The 21,865-nt window shown below is 43.5% G+C and overlaps 1 protein-coding gene across 7 annotated transcripts in view; it reads right to left on the bottom strand.

Annotated features, from left to right (window-relative positions):
• Nucleotides 1-21,865, bottom strand: part of PRLR (prolactin receptor) — a 325,280-nt gene that overhangs the window by 226,594 nt on the left and 76,821 nt on the right. The window contains exon 1 of one of the 7 annotated variants that reach the window (XM_073343728.1): nucleotides 2,671-2,830. The exons of 2 other annotated variants lie outside the window; for them this stretch is intronic. The gene's annotated coding sequence lies outside the window, so the exon portion shown is untranslated. Of the gene's footprint in view, nucleotides 1-2,207; nucleotides 2,277-2,505; nucleotides 2,831-21,865 lie in introns of those variants that run through there. 4 more of the 7 variants (XM_073343727.1, XM_073343726.1, XM_073343724.1 and 1 more) reach the window with 4 other exon arrangements.

The following is a 21,865-nucleotide window of genomic DNA, read 5'->3' on the forward strand; positions in this document are numbered from 1 at the left end:
GGATGATTTAACTGGGAATTGGTCCTGCTTTGAGCAGGGGGTTGGACTAGATGACCTTCTGGGGTCCCTTCCAACCCTGATATTCTATGATTCTATGATTCTATGAATCATTTGGTATCAGTGCCATGTCCTTTTCACTATTTGCTGCTCCCCCAATTTGTGTGTCATCTGCAAACTATCAGTGATGATTTTATATATTCTTCCAGGTCATCAATAAAAATGTTGAATAGAATAGGACCAAGAACTGATCCTTGTGGAATCTCACTGGAAACATACCCACTCCATAATGAGTCCCTGTTTACAATTACATTTTGAGACCTATCAGTGAGCCATCTTTTAATCCATTTAATGTGTCATATTAATTTCATATTGTTCTAGGTTTTTTTTAAATCAAAATGTGATGCAGTACCATAACAACCTTACAGAAGTCTACGTATGTTACATCAGCACTATTACTTTTACAAATCAAACTTGTAATCTCATAAAAAAAGAAAGTTATTTTGTCAGGATTGTTTTTCCATAAATCCATGTAGATTAGCATTAATTACGTTACTTTCCTCTCTTTTAATTCTGTATACATCACATGGCTGATATGAGAGTGATTTGAAAATAAGAGAAAATTAAAAATTGAAAATAAAACTGGCTAAAGGAAATAAGGAAAGGACATCACATTTCTTGACCCATTCATTTGGAATCTCAGAGCATCTGTGCTTCTAAGTATACTCAGATCATACTGGACTTTTCTCAAGGACTTAATCCACAGATTTATGGAGTTCAACAGCTGTGATACTTAGATGATGTTCAGCATTACATAGGTTCTCACCTCTTGAAGCTTAACATCCCTACACTTTAAAGAGATTAGGGACAATGATGTCTTTTTGGGGACACTGTTCCTTAGTCACTTAAGTGGCCTAAAATCTCCCAACCACTTTCACCTTTGGTTTCTTTCCCCAAGGGTTTGAAATGTTATCTATGATGATGGCAACTGCCTTAGAAATCAATTTGTAAAACCAGAATTTCAATTTTAAATTTCAAGCAATTGTCAAAAATAGCACTGCATAGTAAAGACTTCTCATTTTGGTCCAGTACAGTATATTTCAGGGGTGATCAAATCGTGGGTCATGAGCCACATGCAGCTCTTTTACCTTTAAAATGGGGCTCATGGAGCCTCGTCCCTGCATTCTCCACCTACCAGATGGGGGTGGGGAGAAAGCTCAGGACCTCTGCCTTTCAGCGGGGTGATGGGGTAAGGGCTTCTTTCCAGTGGGGGAGGGGGAGTCTTGGTGATTCAGCCACATGGGGTGCACCTGCCAGGGCTTGGGGCTTCAGCAGGAGCAGAGCTGAAGCCCCGAGCTCCAGCAGGTGCACCCCAGCTCTCAAACTTCTTAAGATAGTTGTAAGCAGCTCGGAGGATCAGTAAGTTTGGTCATGCCTGGTATATATGATAATCAGAATCTTGATGTAACTAAATAAGCTATTTTTACAAGACAGTCAAATGTGAAAAGGGTAGCAAAAGAAAAGCATTGTAGTCACTGCAAAAGACAACATATGAAATGCAAGAACAGAAGCATCAAAACTTGCCAAAAATCCATAAATAAGATTTAAAAAAGAAAGAATTATCCAAGATAAGTTTGGCTAGTGCAAATTTAAATTAAACTCAATGAAGGGGGAAAAAATACCTAGAAGGGAAATCACATGATGTTATTGCCACAATCAGTTATGAGGCTGGGTCGCATGTTCGTTTTCCCACCATCTACATCAGACACATGATAATATCAAAAGGATAGGATTGTTAGCGTATCACATAACCAATAAAAGTACACTTGGCAAACCTACAGATAACTTGTTACTGATGCCTGCTGAGGGAAGAGGCATTTTAGAATACATGAGAGATTGAAATAAGATGGGTAAAACTGCTAGTATGAATGAGTCTACGTTAACACATATCACCTAGGGAGTAATATGTAAAGAACCTAAATAATCTTTAGTGTTGTGACTTACAGTAAAGCACAACAAGAAACCATAATCAACTACAGAGACTCCAACAAAGTAAAATTCAGTTGTTCAGCATTCTGAAACTTCAACCAAAAAGGAGCTTTTTATTGTGCCTTAGAAACAAAAATAAAACACTGTGAAGAGAAATTGAGACAATACTAAAGTGTTGGCGGCACTTTATCCAAACTTTCCCCTCCTTCTACCTCACCCACCTTGCAGAAAAAACATTCAGCATTTCTGTCCTCTCCCCATTGATTCCACTTGTATTTTAATTCTTCTTACTAGAAATATAGATCTGTAAATACTGAAATGAACTAAGATATACCTATGTTGCTACACAAACTTACTTCACTATTTTGTCTGTTCCAATTAACTCTTAAGAATTAAAAGGGTACCATGCTAAAAAGCAGTGATAATCAACTCTACTGCATTTCATGTTCTGCCTATCAGCATTGTTTCTTGCTATGCAAACTAACAAATTAATATTATTTTGTGCAATGAGACACTTACTTGTCTGAGTTTTGTCTTAAATACAAAATTATCCCAGAAAAATATTTCACTTACATACCAAAGTTCTAAACAAATTCCATTGTACAGGGTCCTGTACATTTCTCTTCTCTCTGGTTTCTTCCATAATGGTAATACAGTAGCATTTAAAAAACAAAAGTTACTTACAAAAATTGAGCCCTTTAATCCATCTAACTAGAAAATGCATTCACTTGTTTGAATAGTCCAGGTCTGACATTTAAATCAGGTACTTTGTGAGAGTATATCTGTGCATATCTCCCTCCCTACTAAACGGACACCTGCACGGTAAAGAACAGACAGATCTTGTTGCTTTCTGATAAGGTCACAGAGGCTTAGCTAGAATATAGCAATGCTTAATCCTCATTGGTTTTGCCTGCTGAGCACAAGGCTGTTGCCTTGACAACACAGCTGCAGTTGCTACGGCATCCACAGCCACATGTGATGTCAAGATTTTGGGATGGCCCACCATAAAAATCATTTACGTAATGCTATTTTCTAATCTTGTAGATTAAAAATGAAAATCAGTGAGAACCTCCAATATGTTTCCCCTCTGCCCAGATTTAAGCACTTAGCTATTATATATTTATTTACAGTAGTTTACACAATGTGCCAGGTACTAAACATGGAAGGCATGATTCCTGCTTTGGGGAGTTCATAGTTTGGTTATTTTTTGTAATTCTCTTTGAAGATATAAAGTGCTTTAATCTTCAACTAGAGATTTAAAAATACAGACCTTATTAGGAGCTATACTCAGAAATGCAACAATATTCTGGGAAGGAGAAATATGATCAATGATGTACCATATAATTTATGCTAAGGGCTGTAGCCATAGCCAAGAAGCGTATTTTTGCAGAAACAGAAATGTCTTCAGGCACTGATTAATAGCTACTGTAGTTAATATACTACTTCAAGGTTGAAATTCACCATAGTGTAGAAAGACAAGACCTAATACATTACTTAAGCTTTACCTCAAGACCCACATTAATCGCCAAGTCTTGGTCTCAATTAAATCAATGGGAGGTTTGCCACATGACTTCAGCATGACCAGGATTTGGCCCTACAAGCTTATGTGGTGCTAAAGTGACAGAGAGGGCCTTGTGTATCCCTTCTGTACTGGAGTCACTAGTTCATTTGGGAAATTGTTCAAGTAGCTCTTTTCTACTATTTTATTACTCCTCACTCCATGTAGATTGTCTCGTAAATGCTCAAAACACCGTCACTGATTACCTGACATGTTAAATTTCTCTGCATTTTATTTTCATAACAGGAGTGTAACTTCTTGCCAACTGAATCCTACAGGTTCCCTTCATTTTTCACTTGGACGTTCTTCCCCACTGCTCATGTAGTAATCCAGATTAAGGTGTTTTCTTGGCAGTAACAAGGATTACTCAAAATGCTAGATATACATATAACTTGTAATAACATCCCTAGTTGGGATTTAAGATGAGCAAATAACTGTATATTCATTTTCTCTGTTTATTGAGGCTACATTATAACAGTGTAGCGCACTCCACTATCTAGCTCCATTCCAGGAAACCCAGAGCAGACTGCTGGCTGATTATAAAACCAAGGGACACTAATAGCCATCCAAAATATTAGGATCTAGTGATGCATGGCTCACAGAAGTATGTGTGGGGGGAGGGGGGAAGAAATCTTCCATTGGTCCATAAGCCTTAGGCCTCATGTAGTGCCTTCTGCTATGAAGCAACCTTATTTCTAGTGAAATCAGCAAAACACCCCAAAACTGCTGCTGAGGCTTTGAGTGTGAATATTTCCACACAATTCTGTTTTGGTGCCCCTAGAGGGGGGAATGACTTATTGTAAACAACAACTAGAGCTACAGTACATGTGAAATGTGATCAGTATATTTTGGAGAGTGAATATGAAGTGTGTGCCCACAGAAATAGCCAGAGAATGCATGACAGCTGATCCAGAAAGCTTTATCTGTATTAGCTGATGTTTTAGGGTATGTAGTGTTGTGTCTAATAGAGGATATGTGCTGAATTAGGAATACCATGTTGTGTTGTCAGGGATGATAGTTAATGAGGAATGATTCCCAATTACAAAGTTTTAACTTATCAAAAGCTTGATCTCTTCAGCTTGCAATTCATACTTTTCTGTTAGATTTTGATAGCCCATGTGGACTTCATAATTCTCCTAAAGCCAGTATTCCCAGGGAACATGAGAATTATGAACTACTTAGACAATGAGGGTGAAATCCAGACTCCACTGACTTCAATGAGGCAGAATTTCACCCCGAGTTTTTTGAAATGTGTGTCAAAATGTGACATCAAAAATGAGGCAGAATATACTGTTAATTCAGAGGAGAAATTTTCTAGAGGTAAGATGGCACACAACATTATTCAGATTGCTTCTCAAGCCCACTTGTTGCTTGGCACCCACAGTACACTTAAGTTAATGGCACGCATGTGAGCCATTTATAAGGTGCATAATGCCATCCTAAGAAGAGAGCATGACAGTAGGCGAAAAGGGGACCACGAGTCTGCATCTAATGAATGTTACAGGAATGCTTGTCAACAAGGGGGCCCTAAAATTATTTTATGTCTATGCGCCTTTCAGCTGCTTTAATGTTCAAAAGTAAAAAGGGCCTGCCTACTTATTTGAGCTTTAGCCAACTGGAAGAAGATGACACAGAAAGAAATTTAAAAAGAAGCCTCCACCCACCACAGGTGCTTTGCAGGAAGAATGGCTGAAAACAAGATTCAGCAGCCCAGATATGTTCCTTGGAATTAATTAGCAGACTATAAAACCAGTTCTATGGTGTCTCATTGGCTTATACTAGCAGAACTCTTTTGCAAAATGTATTGCAAAGAACACCCTTGGCTAATAATTTTATAATTCACTCTCAGATTTGAAATGATCATATACTTCTAAGTTATGCTCTAATGAAAAAAAATGAAGCAGTAAGTGAAACAAGTATTACTGAAGCAATGAATATCTGAAGGCCCATGAAGCCAAATGGCAAATTATAATGGCTTCCTTTTCCCCACTTCCCCAGGTCGGTTGCCATTTCTTTAGATGTTATCTCTGTGAATGAGATTGTAAATACCTTGGAACATGGAGCTTGTCTTCTTGTCTGTAATGTACCATGTATATCAGTAGCTCTGCTGCGGCAGTGCCCCACCCCCATGCCAGATTGGACTGCAACAGGCCAGAGCGGATGCACAAGGTAGCTGCCAATCAGGGAGGGCCTGTTAGAGAGCCAATCAGGGCCAGTATTACAGCCAGCCAATCAGGGCCAGGGTAGGCCTTATATAAAGGCTGCCCAGGAAGGGAGCAGGCAGTCTTTCAGAGGGTGAAGATCTATCTCCTGCATGAGGAGACTAGCACCAGGGACAGTGCAGTGGGAGCAGGAGTGAACTCCCACCTGGTACCTGTTGGGCTGTGGGCCCTGAGAAAAAGGACCTAGCTGGTGCAAGGGGGCCAAAAGGGAAATGGCCCAGGGAGAGAGATGGACAAAGGGAGAGAAGGAGGGCAGGCAGGCAGGAAGGCTGCCGCCAAAGGGTCCCTGGGTCGAGACCCAGAGTAGAGGGCAGGCCTGGGTCTCCCACTTGCACTTCCACCTGGCCATTTGGAGTGGCCATCATGGACTGCACCAGACCCCTGCCAAAAGGGGTTAGACTCTGGGGTGTGGTTGGCCATTGTGGCTGGGGCGACAAGAAGGACTTCTGATAACACAGACAGCTGCAGCAGCACAGGAGCTAGCAAACAGAGCTGTAAACAGGGGAGTTTGAGTGGGAGTTCTGTTGGAGGAGAAGGTATTTGTGTTTGTTTGGCTTTGTATTGGTAGTATTTGTATGTGTAGAGGCTTGTAGGGGCTTTGTGCTGGGAGAGAAGTTGAGCCCTGATTAGGGGGCGGGGCTTCACTGACTAGGGGTCCTATAAAGGTAGCAGCCAGTCAGGCAGCAGCACAGACAGCTGCAGCAGCACAGGAGCTAGCAAACAGAGCTGTAAACAGGGGAGTTTGAGTGGGAGTTCTGTTGGAGGAGAAGGTATTTGTGTTTGTTTGGCTTTGTATTGGTAGTATTTGTATGTGTAGAGGCTTGTAGGGGCTTTGTGCTGGGAGAGAAGTTGAGCCCTGATTAGGGGGCGGGGCTTCACTGACTAGGGGTCCTATAAAGGTAGCAGCCAGTCAGGCAGCAGCACAGACAGCTGCAGCAGCACAGGAGCTAGCAAACAGAGCTGTAAACGGGGGAGTTTGAGTGGGAGTTCTGTTGGAGGAGAAGGTATTTGTGTTTGTTTGGCTTTGTATTGGTAGTATTTGTATGTGTAGAGGCTTGTAGGGGCTTTGTGCTGGGAGAGAAGTTGAGCCCTGATTAGGGGGCGGGGCTTCACTGACTAGGGGTCCTATAAAGGTAGCAGCCAGTCAGGCAGCAGCACAGACAGCTGCAGCAGCACAGGAGCTAGCAAACAGAGCTGTAAACAGGGGAGTTTGAGTGGGAGTTCTGTTGGAGGAGAAGGTATTTGTGTTTGTTTGGCTTTGTATTGGTAGTATTTGTATGTGTAGAGGCTTGTAGGGGCTTTGTGCTGGGAGAGAAGTTGAGCCCTGATTAGGGGGCGGGGCTTCACTGACTAGGGGTCCTATAAAGGTAGCAGCCAGTCAGGCAGCAGCACAGACAGCTGCAGCAGCACAGGAGCTAGCAAACAGAGCTGTAAACAGGGGAGTTTGAGTGGGAGTTCTGTTGGAGGAGAAGGTATTTGTGTTTGTTTGGCTTTGTATTGGTAGTATTTGTATGTGTAGAGGCTTGTAGGGGCTTTGTGCTGGGAGAGAAGTTGAGCCCTGATTAGGGGGCGGGGCTTCACTGACTAGGGGTCCTATAAAGGTAGCAGCCAGTCAGGCAGCAGCACAGACAGCTGCAGCAGCACAGGAGCTAGCAAACAGAGCTGTAAACAGGGGAGTTTGAGTGGGAGTTCTGTTGGAGGAGAAGGTATTTGTGTTTGTTTGGCTTTGTATTGGTAGTATTTGTATGTGTAGAGGCTTGTAGGGGCTTTGTGCTGGGAGAGAAGTTGAGCCCTGATTAGGGGGCGGGGCTTCACTGACTAGGGGTCCTATAAAGGTAGCAGCCAGTCAGGCAGCAGCACAGACAGCTGCAGCAGCACAGGAGCTAGCAAACAGAGCTGTAAACAGGGGAGTTTGAGTGGGAGTTCTGTTGGAGGAGAAGGTATTTGTGTTTGTTTGGCTTTGTATTGGTAGTATTTGTATGTGTAGAGGCTTGTAGGGGCTTTGTGCTGGGAGAGAAGTTGAGCCCTGATTAGGGGGCGGGGCTTCACTGACTAGGGGTCCTATAAAGGTAGCAGCCAGTCAGGCAGCAGCACAGACAGCTGCAGCAGCACAGGAGCTAGCAAACAGAGCTGTAAACAGGGGAGTTTGAGTGGGAGTTCTGTTGGAGGAGAAGGTATTTGTGTTTGTTTGGCTTTGTATTGGTAGTATTTGTATGTGTAGAGGCTTGTAGGGGCTTTGTGCTGGGAGAGAAGTTGAGCCCTGATTAGGGGGCGGGGCTTCACTGACTAGGGGTCCTATAAAGGTAGCAGCCAGTCAGGCAGCAGCACAGACAGCTGCAGCAGCACAGGAGCTAGCAAACAGAGCTGTAAACAGGGGAGTTTGAGTGGGAGTTCTGTTGGAGGAGAAGGTATTTGTGTTTGTTTGGCTTTGTATTGGTAGTATTTGTATGTGTAGAGGCTTGTAGGGGCTTTGTGCTGGGAGAGAAGTTGAGCCCTGATTAGGGGGCGGGGCTTCACTGACTAGGGGTCCTATAAAGGTAGCAGCCAGTCGGGCAGCAGCACAGACAGCTGCAGCAGCACAGGAGCTAGCAAACAGAGCTGTAAACAGGGGAGTTTGAGTGGGAGTTCTGTTGGAGGAGAAGGTATTTGTGTTTGTTTGGCTTTGTATTGGTAGTATTTGTATGTGTAGAGGCTTGTAGGGGCTTTGTGCTGGGAGAGAAGTTGAGCCCTGATTAGGGGGCGGGGCTTCACTGACTAGGGGTCCTATAAAGGTAGCAGCCAGTCAGGCAGCAGCACAGACAGCTGCAGCAGCACAGGAGCTAGCAAACAGAGCTGTAAACAGGGGAGTTTGAGTGGGAGTTCTGTTGGAGGAGAAGGTATTTGTGTTTGTTTGGCTTTGTATTGGTAGTATTTGTATGTGTAGAGGCTTGTAGGGGCTTTGTGCTGGGAGAGAAGTTGAGCCCTGATTAGGGGGCGGGGCTTCACTGACTAGGGGTCCTATAAAGGCAGCAGCACAGACAGCTGCAGCAGCACAGACAGCTGCAGCAGCACAGGAGCTAGCAAACAGAGCTGTAAACAGGGGAGTTTGAGTGGGAGTTTGAAAGGGGAGTTTGTCTTGTGGTGCTTGTGTGGGGTTTGGTTTTGCTGTGGGTGGTGGTGTTTTGGTGTGGTTTGTGTTTCCCAGATTAACAGGATTTAGGTGGGAAGGCTATGACAGATTCAGAGGTGGCAGTGGGAGTGACCCAATGTAGCAGATGACACAATGAAGATGACTGGATGTGGAAGCTGTGGTATGTACATGATCCTGGAGGGGGCACCTGGTAAGAGTTTTGTCTGCATGAAATGCCGTCTGATAGAGCTGATGGAGGAAAAGATCCAAGGTTTGGAGATGCAGGTGGAAAGTCTGGTAGAGTTTAGGAAGGGGTTTGAGCAGATTATGGAGCAAAGACATGAGGTATCTGAAGGGAAAAGCTCAGACTTGCAGATGGAAGCAGGACTAGGGAATTCTGAGGGGAGACTGGGTGAGGAAAGTGGTCAGTGGAAGCATGTGACTAAAAGAACTAGGCAGAGGAAAAGACGGGCTAGTGAAGGAGAAATAGAGCTTCAGAATAGGTTTGCAGAGTTGGAAAATGAAGAAGGGGCTCAGCAGGTAGTCACTGAAGGTGACAGGGCAAGGAAGAAGAGAAGAGCGGTTAGTCCTATAGGAAAAGGGGAAGAGTTAATGGAGATTACACCAAATATGAGCCCCAGGAGGATACAGGATGGGTTAAAAAGGATTACAAGGGAGAATGGGAATGGAAAAAACTTGCAGCCAGAGGGAACAGGGGATAGACTGGAGAATAGCATGGTCACTAGGAAAAGGCAGGTCTATGTGATTGGGGACTCTTTATTGAGAAGAATAGATAGGCCTGTAACCAGAGCTGATCCAGAAAATAGGAGGGTGTGCTGTCTTCCAGGTGCTAAGATACGGGATGTAGACCTGAGGTTAAAAAGGATTCTAAAGGGAGCGGGAAAGAATCCCCTAATTATCCTTCATGTGGGAACAAATGATACGGCTAGATTCTCACTGGAAAGTATTAAGGGAGACTATGTTAGGCTGGGGAGGACGCTTAAGGAAATTGAGGCTCAGGTGATCTTTAGTGGGATTCTGCCTGTTCCTAGAGAAGGGCAACAAAGGTGTGACAAGATTATGACTATCAATAGATGGCTTAGGCAGTGGTGCTATAAGGAGGGCTTTGGGATGTATGGCCATTGGGAGGCATTCATGGATAGAGGACAGTTCTCTCGGGATGGACTTCATCTGAGTAGGGAAGGAAATAGACTTCTAGGATGGAGGCTGGCACAACTGATTAAGAGAGCTTTAAACTAGGAATTTGGGGGAGATGGTTGGGAGATGTCCAGGTAATCTCCACGCCAGAATTTAGCATAGAGTGGAAAGAAAATGAAGTAAGAGTGGATACAGCTGTAGGTAGGAGGAAGGGCAGTGTAGATACAAGTCTAATAGGTTATACTGGTAGTAAAATAACCGTGCCTAATAGGGTACAGAATGTGAGTGAGGCCAAACAGCAAAAATTAAGATGTTTGTACACTAATGCAAGGAGCCTAGGTAACAAAATGGAGGAACTAGAGTTACTGGTGCAGGAAGTGAAACCAGATATTATAGGTATAACAGAGACCTGGTGGAATAGTAGTCATGACTGGGCTACAGGTATTGAAGGGTATGTGCTGTTTAGGAAAGACCGAAATAAAGGTAAAGGTGGTGGAGTAGCACTGTATATCAATGATGAGATAGAATGTAAAGAAATAAGAAGCGATGAAATGGATATGACTGAGTCTGTCTGGGCAACAATTAAATTGGGGAAGAAAGCTATTAGAGCCTCCCCTGGGATAGTGCTTGGGGTGTGCTATAGACCGCCGGGATCTAATTTGGATATGGATAGAGCCCTTTTTAATGTTTTTAATAAAGTAAATACTAATGGAAACTGTGTGATCATGGGAGACTTTAACTTCCCAGATATAGACTGGAGGATGAGTGCTAGTAATAATAATAGGGCTCAGATTTTCCTAGATGCGATAGCTGATGGATTCCTTCAACAAGTAGTTGCTGAACCGACTAGAGGGGATGCCATTTTAGATTTGGTCTTGGCGAGTAATGAGGATCTCATAGAGGAAATGGTTGTAGGGGATAATCTTGGCTCAAGTGATCATGAGCTAATTCAGTTCAAACTGAATGGAAGGATTAACAAAAATAAATCTGCAACTAGGGTTTTTGATTTCAAAAGGGCTGACTTTCAAAAATTAAGGAAATTAGTTAGGGAAGTGGATTGGACTGAAGAATTTATGGGTTTAAAGGTAGAGGAGGCCTGGGATTATTTTAAATTAAAGCTGCAGAAGCTATCGGAAGCCTGCATCCCAAGAAAGGGGAAAAAATTCATAGGCAGGAGTTGTAGACCAAGCTGGATGAGCAAGCATCTTAGAGAGGTAATTAAGAAAAAGCAGAAAGCATATAGGGAGTGGAAGAAGGGAGGGATCAGTAAGGAAAGCTACCTTATTGAGGTCAGAATATGTAGGGATAAAGTGAGACAGGCTAAAAGTCAAGTAGAGTTGGACCTTGCAAAGGGAATTAAAACCAATAGTAAAAGGTTCTATAGTCATATAAATAGGAAGAAAACAAAGAAAGAAGAAGTGGGACCGCTAAAAACTGAGGATGGAGTGGAGGTCAAGGATAATCTAGGCATGGCCCAATATCTAAACAAATACTTTGCCTCAGTCTTTAATAAGACTAAAGAGGATCTTAGGGATAATGGTAGCATGATAAATGGGAATGAGGATATGGAGGTAGACATCACCATATCGGAGGTAGAAGCGAAACTCAAACAGCTTAATGGGGCTAAATCGGGGGGCCCAGATAATCTTCATCCAAGAATATTAAAAGAATTGGCACAAGAAATTGCAAGCCCATTAGCAAGAATTTTTAATGAATCTGTAAATTCAGGGGTTGTACCATATGATTGGAGAATTGCTAACATAGTTCCTATTTTTAAGAAAGGGAAAAAAAGTGATCCAAGTAATTATAGGCCTGTTAGTTTGACATCTGTAGTATGCAAGGTCTTGGAAAAAATTTTGAAGGAGAAGGTAGTTAAGGACATTGAAGTCAATGGTAAATGGGACAAAATACAACATGGTTTTACAAAAGGTAGATCGTGCCAAACCAACTTGATTTCCTTCTTTGAGAGAGTAACAGATTTTTTAGATAAAGGAAACGCAGTGGATCTAATTTATTTAGATTTTAGTAAGGCGTTTGATACTGTGCCACATGGGGAATTATTAGTTAAATTGGATAAGATGGGCATCAATAGGAAAATTGAAAGGTGGATAGGGAATTGGTTAAAGGGGAGACTACAACGGGTCCTACTGAAAGGTGAACTGTCAAGTTGGAGGGAGGTTACCAGTGGAGTTCCTCAAGGATCAGTTTTGGGACCAATCTTATTTAATCTTTTTATTACTGACCTGGGCACAAAAAGTGGGAGTGTGCTAATAAAGTTTGCAGATGATACAAAGCTGGGAGGTATTGCTAATTTAGAGAAGGACAGGGATACCCTACAGGAGGATCTGGATGACCTTGTAAACTGGAGTAATAGGAATAGGATGAAATTTAATAGTGAGAAGTGTAAGGTCATGCATTTAGGGATTAATAACAAGAATTTTAGTTATAAGCTAGGGACGCATCAACTAGAAGTAACGGAGGAGGAAAAGGACCTTGGAGTATTGGTTGATCATAGGTTGACTATGAGCTGCCAATGTGATATGGCTGTGAAAAAAGCTAATGTCGTCTTGGGATGCATCAGGAGAGGTATTTCCAGTAGGGATAAGGAGGTTTTAGTACCGTTATATAAGGCACTGGTGAGACCTCACCTGGAATACTGTGTGCAGTTCTGGTCTCCCATGTTTAAGAAGGATGAATTCAAACTGGAACAGGTACAGAGAAGGGCTACTAGGATGATCCGAGGAATGGAAAACTTGTCTTATGAAAGGAGACTCAGGGAGCTTGGCTTGTTTAGCCTAACTAAAAGAAGGTTGAGGGGAGATATGATTGCTCTCTATAAATATATCAGAGGGATAAATACCAGAGAGGGAGAGGAATTATTTAAACTCAGTACCAATGTGGACACAAGAACAAATGGATATAAACTGGCCACTAGGAAATTTAGATTAGAAATTAGACGAAGGTTTCTAACCATCAGAGGAGTGAAGTTTTGGAATAGCCTTCCGAGGGAAGTGGTGGGGGCAAAAGATCTATCTTGCTTTAAGATTAAACTCGATAAGTTTATGGAGGAGATGGTATGATGGGATAACATGGTTTTGGTAATTAAATATTCATGGTAAATAGGCCCAATGGCCTGTGATGGGTTTTTAGATGGGGTAAGATCCAAGTTACCCGGGAAAGAATTTTCTGTAGTATCTGGCTGATGAATCTTGCCCATATGCTCAGGGTTTAGCTGATCGCCATATTTGGGGTCGGGAAGGAATTTTCCTCCAGGGCAGATTGGAAGGCCCTGGAGGTTTTTCGCCTTCCTCTGTAGCATGGGGCATGGGTCACTTGCTGGAGGATTCTCTGCTCCTTGAGGTCTTCAAACTACAATTTGAGGACTTCAATAGCACAGATATAGGTGTGAGGTCTTTTTTAGGAGTGGTGGGTGAAGTTCTGTGGCCTGCATTGTGCAGGAGGTCAGACTAGATGATCATAATGGTCCCTTCTGACCTAAATATCTATGAATCTATGAATCTATGAACACCAAACCCCTGGAAGGGGGTGAGACCGGAGCAGGAGGTGCTGCAGTGGTGAGTCCCAACCCTGTCACAAGTGGTGGAAAAGGCAGGCACTAGTGGTCTGCCCCTGATACAAGGGGCAGGGCATGCACTGTGAGACAGTTGCCCAGATCAGAGAAAGGAGAAAATGATGGAGAAGTTGGACTTCTATTGGAGGGCCTGGGCGGCCCAACTTGCCGAGCAGCAGAGAGGCTTGCTCTGGTTGCTGCTGGGGTGGGCACCCAGGCCCTATAAGAGACCAGGCACCAAGGGTGGGAGGCCAGGGCCTGGGCTCAAGAACTGTTTCACCTGTGAGCAACTGGGACACTTCAGGAGGGAGTGTCCCCACTGGGAGGGGGCAGGGTGGCCCCACCCAGACAAGGTGCCCCCTGTGAGGGTAACAGGGGGGGCCCTAAGCTTGTTGGGTCTGTGGAGAGATGGGGCACCTCAGGAGGGAGTGCCCCTGCAGGGCTCCCAAGGCCTGGGCCAGCCCAGAGGGAAGGGCTAGAGCCCAAACAGGCTGTGGTAGGGCTGTGGCCAAGGGAAGACACAAGCGGTGTTTCCACTGCCACAAAGAGAGCCACTTAGGGGGGCGCTGCCCCCTAAGGCAGAAAGGGGGAGTGTCTGAGTGAGACCAGCCCCAGAAAGGGGTGGTGAAACCTGGGGCCCCGAGGAGCTGAAGGGGAAATGGCCCGGGGGGGAGAGATGGACAAAGGGAGAGCAGGAGGGCAGGCAGGAAGGCTGCCACCAAAGGGTCCCTGGTTGGGGACCCAGAGTAGAGAGTGGGCCTGGGTCCCTCCACTTTCCCCCTTGCACTTCCATCTGGCCGTTTGGAGTGGCCATCATGGACTGCACCAGACCCCTGCCAAAAGGGGTTAGACTTTGGGGTGTGGTTAGCCATTGTGGCTGGGGCAAAGAGGAGGACTGCTGATAACACCAAAGCCCCAGAAGGGGATGAGACCAGACCAGTGAGCACTGCCAGAGGGCAGTATCCTGAAAAGGACATCGCAAGCTGGGAGCAACGCACATTGAGACGCTAATCTAGGGCGAGAGATGGACAGGACACCACCGGCAGAGGGTACTCCGCATGAATGGAGCTAATTCCCAAGGATGAACAGGAGGTGCTGCGGTGGTGAGTCCCAACCCCATCACAGTGGCATCTTGTAAATTATAAGAAATACATTCATCTAGTCTGTCTAAAACCAAGGAGTGCTAGAAAATTCAATTCCACAAAAGAAATGGGAGTAATTTCAGACAAGAATCAAGATTTGGGATACTGGCCAAACTGAATTTCTCTAGCTTCTGAAATGTTTCCATCCCCACGACAAACCAGTATGAAGAGATACAGAAATCCAATCCAAGAACAACAAAGCTTTTGACAGTAATTAAGGATGAAAAGTGTTAATTTATATTTCTGAAAAATCCTGCATTTAACAACCTCATGATACAGAAGACTATTTTACTTTTACACTGCTTCAAAGCTCTCCAGTTGGATATCCTATGTATATGGTGAGTGTACAGAGCCAGCTAATAACGACCACCACCCAAAGAAGACTGGAACTCTAATAACAAATTTTAGATATTTTAAAAAAACTTGCTTTGATAAATATGCAGGTTTCTTTTCTGAACACTTCTCTATGCTTTTCTGTAGCAAACCAAAGAAAATTCATGAACAAAAACTTCATTTAACATTAGTTAAAGTTGCTCTCATTATAAACTAAACCATGGAACATTAGGAAATGCAAAGTTAAGGATTAAAAAGTTGCAAAGTCCTGAAAATACCAGAATGAACATTGGCCAATCAACTTTAATTCTGCCCCTGTGCACATGTGTTGTGTATAGTATATAATTATAGGCAGAAGTGAAGTTTGCTTTAAGAGATTAGCCCAGCATCACCTATGAACTCTATGGCAGAGGCAGGGATAGAATCCAGTTCTCCAAGGCAGCATTCAACTGTATTAACCAGGAGATTATCCTTTCTCTTCCTACATCTCCCGCCTCCTTCACTTTGCACCTTCCAGGTCAGTCTGCCTCCAAACAGTGCCCAGAGAACATATGAAGCACAAGTGTATACAGACTATCCACTTCCTCGTCCTTGTGTCCCATCCAGTGGTGGGCCTTGCTGTGATGTGAGGATCCCTGATGGGACAGTTTGTACTCCACTCTGGTCCCAGGGCCCACTAGGAATATTAGTTGGCATGGTGTGTGCCTAGCATGGTTCATGAATTCCCCCAACACCTGTCCTTTCTCGAGGGGCTCCAATCTGATGCACTGTAGGGAGATGTGCACCAGGAGCTGCCTCTCATCACAATCTCCTACTGAGATTCTAGCTGCACCTCTCTCCGCACCTCCTGATCTACACACTCCATCTGTGGCCCCTCAAAGTTGCAAGACCTCATCAGCCTTCTTCTGGTTCTCACTAAGACAGCCATCCATCACACCAAGAGGAGGAAGCTGGATGAGGAGCACTCTGTCACTGTAGGGTTTATTTCCAGTCCCTTGCTCAGTTATGCCTCTAGGCAGTGTCCACTACCTCCTTGGATGCCTTTGAGAGCAGTAGGTGCTATCCAGGGTTTGCTGCTTGATGATCCCTGATACTTTCAAATCTGCTGGGGGGGAGTAAAGAATCTGTCTCCGTTTTGGTCAGGTGCCAGCAAGGTAATCTTAGGTTCTTAACCCTTTACAGGTGAAAGGGTTTTTCCTCTGGCCAGGAGGGATTTAAAGGTGTTTACCCTTCCCTTTATATTTATGACCGCAACATTCATACTGAACTTGGGAATCACTAACTTTATTTCCTAATTTTTTATGGTTTAGTTTACTAAGGAGAGCAACCTTAATTAACATGAAGTTTGTTAATGAATTTCCTTAGTTTTTAAATAGCACAGGTTAAATATTTTTCTATTTAAATAAAGCACTTACACATTTATCTCCAGCACATTTTATTGCTATTATCTTTGAGACAGTCTCACCACTCGGTGCCATGTTGATCAGTATATTGATTAAACTGAATTCAAAACAATGTTTTTAAATGCAAATTAAATTGTACTTTAAATGATGTACTGTGTAACAAGAGTAGAGACCTGTTTTTTGTGTTAAGGTAAATAAAGGCAGGTAATTTTAAAGGCACATCCCCACCAATTTGTAACAAGCCTATAAACAAAATTACAGCTCCTTTTCAGATATATTGTATCTTATTTTCATGTAACCCTTGAAAGTTACAAAATAACTTAGGAAAGTAACAAATTGAAAAGAGAAACCCAAAGGTGCACAGAACTTTATCAAAACCTATTCTGATTTTGTTACTGCTCTTCCCAGGACCTTTCTTTGTAAAAGTGGTATGCTAGTCTGCGGTAAATCAGTTATCCAAGGTAGCCATTGCAATTATAGCCTGGGCAATAGTGATTTACCAACGTATATGAACAAACTGGAGGCAGTAGCAGCTGATTATCTCTGATATCACAATGTTACTGTTCAGGCAGCAGCAAATGTGCATTGGGAAGTGGGGTACAGAAGCTTTCCACTATTCAATTGTCCCCAAATTTCTTGAAACCCCAACATACAAACCAAGTACACACTGGAGATCATCCCACGTGCATTAATTAGTTGCTGAAATTTGGTTCAGATTCTCATTTTACAAAGAAAGTGACTAAGAAGGTGAGACACTGAAAGTAAAGAAGTGATCTGAGACAGCTAATTAGAGGTGTTCCTAGAAGCAACACCTATAGGTAAGTTTCAGAGTAGCAGCCATGTTAGGCTCTATCTGCAAAAAGAGTACTTGTGGCACCAAATTTGTTAGTCTCTAAGGTGCTACACGTACACCTATAGTTAAAGTTGCCTAACCCATTCGCTTAAGCTCCTGTTTTCAGGAGCTTGTTTTGCCAAACTAATTGTTTGAACTGAAATTTCCCATGCTTTACCCGTAAATTAGATTATTTGGGTTTAAGGCCTGCTCTACGCTACATGGTTAGGTTGACATAAGCTGCCTTGCATCAACCTAGCTGTGGAAGGGTCTTCACTGAAATTTGGCTCCTGTTGTCATAAGTGCCTCTCTACATCAATTTAGTAACACCACCTCCCCAAGCAGCATAGAGTCCTGGTCAATGTAATTAGGTTGTCAGTGTAGACACTACATTGCATATGTCCACTATTACTGGCCTTTAGGAGCCATCCCATGCTGCCCCATACTGACAATAGTCAATACAAGCACTCCTGGTGAGGACAAGTACCACTGACACAATGAGCCACGTGTGTGCACACAGGTGATTTAATAACTGTAGTGGCTGTATACAGACAAATTTGGTCAACATAATTTTGTAGTGTAGACATGTCCTAAGTTTCAGCAAAAATGGTTCAGCCATTTCCAAGCATGAGGTTGGGGGGAAAATGGTTTTGTTAAGGATATTGCTTTTCCCCTGTATATTTCTTTAGAGAGTTCTTGTGCTGCCTGGGTTTGTAGCAGAACTTGACATTCGGTGGAGAGATAATCCTAAGTTTAGAGAAGTTCCTTTTGCTATGCATAATATAATTTAGCCTGATCTCAACAAGTTATGTCTCTGATACTCACCATTTGCATATGTTCAGTAGAGCTTTTTAGAAGCTTATATCTCTAAGCATTCTACCTGCACTGAGCATGCTCTCAGCCCCACTTACCTGCCATTTGCAATGAGTATACTCCTGGCTTGAGCTCCAGATGGGACAAGAGCAGTAGTCACCATGCCTTTAGTCCAGAGGCATATGTGTTGGGCTGGGAGCCATGAGGAGGCCATTTTCTCATTTCAGTTCTTCCACTTGCTAGCATTATGTAAGTGTGTGTGTGACATTGCACTCTGATATTATGAAAATGCAAATGAGTGTGAATATAATGTAACAAATATGCTGCATGCAAAAAGTCTCTTGAAAGGTATCCTTACAAAGCTTTTATAATCCGAGTGTGGTCATCCTATTTGTATGTATGTATCCTTGTATCTGAAACTAGAAATATGAAATATAACTGAGGGCCTATTGTAATTATGCAAAGTGTGGGCTATTAATGGTGGTTTGGAATCTTGATGGCTCCCATCAATCAGGACAATTGACTGTGGATAGTGCTGTTTGCTTTCAGGCCCAACATAAAACATGCAATAGTCAGCAAGCCATTGCCTGAAATTGCCTACTCACCTAATACCACCCAGTGTTATCTTAATCTCTTCTGAACAAGCTGATCAAGATAAAGAGCTACAGCTAGCTTCAACTAAACATATCCACTGCAAACATCCTTGACCCTTCCTAATTGTCTTCAGGTTGGGATTTGGAACAGAAGCAACCCTTGTCACGCAGATGGACAAGGGGCAAACATTCATATATTTCAGAGGAACAGCCGTGTTAGTCTGTATTCGCAAAAAGAAAAGGAGTACTTGTGGCACCTTAGAGACTAACCAATTTATTTGAGCATGAGCTTTCGTGAGCTACAGCTCACTTCATCAGATGTTTACCGTGGAAACTGCAGCAGACTTTATATACACACAGAAATCATGAAACAATACCTCCTCCCACCCCACTGTCCTGCTGGTAATAGCTTATCTAAAGTGATCAACAGGTGGGCCATTTCCAGCACAAATCCAGGTTTTCTCACCCTCCACCCCCCCACACAAATTCACTCTCCTGCTGGTGCTAGCCCATCCAAAGTGACAACTCTTTACATAATCAAGTCGGGCTATTTCCTGCATAGATCAAGGTTTTCTCACATCTCCCCCACCCCCATACACACACAAACTCACTCTCCTGCTGGTAATAGCTCATCTAAACTGACCATTCTCCAGGTTTAAATCCAAGTTAAACCAGAACATCTGGGGGGGGGGGGGGTAGGAAAAAGCAAGAGGAAACAGGCTACCTTGCATAATGACTTAGCCACTCCCAGTCTCTATTTAAGCCTAAATTAATAGTATCCAATTTGCAAATGAATTCCAATTCAGCAGTTTCTCGCTGGAGTCTGGATTTGAAGTTTTTTTGTTTTAAGATAGCGACCTTCATGTCTGTGATTGCGTGACCAGAGAGATTGAAGTGTTCTCCGACTGGTTTATGAATGTTATAATTCTTGACATCTGATTTGTGTCCATTTATTCTTTTACGTAGAGACTGTCCAGTTTGACCAATGTACATGGCAGAGGGGCATTGCTGGCACATGATGGCATAGATCACATTGGTGGATGTGCAGGTGAACGAGCCTCTGATAGTGTGGCTGATGTTATTAGGCCCTGTGATGGTGTCCCCTGAATAGATATGTGGGCACAATTGGCAACGGGCTTTGTTGCAAGGATAAGTTCCTGGGTTAGTGGTTCTGTTGTGTGGTATGTGGTTGTTGGTGAGTATTTGCTTCAGGTTGCGGGGCTGTCTGTAGGCAAGGACTGGCCTGTCTCCCAAGACTTGTGAGAGTGTTGGGTCATCCTTTAGGATAGGTTGTAGATCCTTAATAATGCGTTGGAGGGGTTTTAGTTGGGGGCTGAAGGTGACGGCTAGTGGCGTTCTGTTATTTTCTTTGTTAGGCCTGTCCTGTAGTAGGTAACTTCTGGGAACTCTTCTGGCTCTATCAATCTGTTTCTTTACTTCTGCAGGTGGGTATTGTAGTTGTAAGAAAGCTTGACAGAGATCTTGTAGGTGTTTGTCTCTGTCTGAGGGGTTGGAGCAAATGCGGTTGTATCGCAGAGCTTGGCTGTAGACGATGGATCGTGTGGTGTGGTCAGGGTGAAAGCTGGAGGCATGCAGGTAGGAATAGCGGTCAGTAGGTTTACGGTATAGGGTGGTGTTTATGTGGCCATTGTTTATTAGCACTGTAGTGTCCAGGAAGTGGATCTCTTGTGTGGACTGGACCAGGCTGAGGTTGGTGGTGGGATGGAAATTGTTGAAATCATGGTGGAATTCCTCAAGGGCTTCTTTTCCATGGGTCCAGATGATGATGATGTCATCAATATAGCGCAAGTAGAGTAGGGGCTTTAGGGGACGAGAGCTGAGGAAGCGTTGTTCTAAATCAGCCATAAAAATGTTGGCATACTGTGGGGCCATGCGGGTACCCATAGCAGTGCCGCTGATCTGAAGGTATACATTGTCCCCAAATGTGAAATAGTTATGGGTAAGGACAAAGTCACAAAGTTCAGCCACCAGGTTAGCCGTGACATTATCGGGGATAGTGTTCTTGACGGCTTGTAGTCCATCTTTGTGTGGAATGTTGGTGTAGAGGGCTTCTACATCCATAGTAGCCAGGATGGTGTTATCAGGAAGATCACCGATGGATTGAAGTTTCCTCAGGAAGTCAGTGGTGTCTCGAAGGTAGCTGGGAGTGCTGGTAGCGTAGGGCCTGAGGAGGGAGTCTACATAGCCAGACAATCCTGCTGTCAATGGACACAAATCAGATGTCAAGAATTATAACATTCATAAACCAGTCGGAGAACACTTCAATCTCTCTGGTCACGCAATCACAGACATGAAGGTCGCTATCTTAAAACAAAAAAACTTCAAATCCAGACTCCAGCGAGAAACTGCTGAATTGGAATTCATTTGCAAATTGGATACTATTAATTTAGGCTTAAATAGAGACTGGGAGTGGCTAAGTCATTATGCAAGGTAGCCTGTTTCCTCTTGCTTTTTCCTACCCCCCCCCCCCCCCAGATGTTCTGGTTTAACTTGGATTTAAACCTGGAGAATGGTCAGTTTAGATGAGCTATTACCAGCAGGAGAGTGAGTTTGTGTGTGTATGGGGGTGGGGGGGATGTGAGAAAACCTTGATCTATGCAGGAAATAGCCCGACTTGATTATGTAAAGAGTTGTCACTTTGGATGGGCTAGCACCAGCAGGAGAGTGAATTTGTGTGGGGGGGTGGAGGGTGAGAAAACCTGGATTTGTGCTGGAAATGGCCCACCTGTTGATCACTTTAGATAAGCTATTACCAGCAGGACAGTGGGGTGGGAGGAGGTATTGTTTCATGATTTCTGTGTGTATATAAAGTCTGCTGCAGTTTCCACGGTAAACATCTGATGAAGTGAGCTGTAGCTCACGAAAGCTCATGCTCAAATAAATTGGTTAGTCTCTAAGGTGCCACAAGTACTCCTTTTCTTTTTGCGAATACAGACTAACACGGCTGTTCCTCTGAAACCTGTCATTATGCAAGGCACTGCATTTAGCCGTATGGAGTGGAAATCTATCAACTGCATGAAGAAACTTGTACAGATACAGACAGACATCATCTTCCTTTCCAAATGCAAACAGATGGACATCGTACCAAAAGGACTGAAGGTCAAAAATCCATTACAATCTACAT

Source organism: Lepidochelys kempii, chromosome 5, assembly GCF_965140265.1.
Source record: "Lepidochelys kempii isolate rLepKem1 chromosome 5, rLepKem1.hap2, whole genome shotgun sequence".
In the NCBI taxonomy this organism is placed as follows: domain Eukaryota; kingdom Metazoa; phylum Chordata; order Testudines; family Cheloniidae; genus Lepidochelys; species Lepidochelys kempii.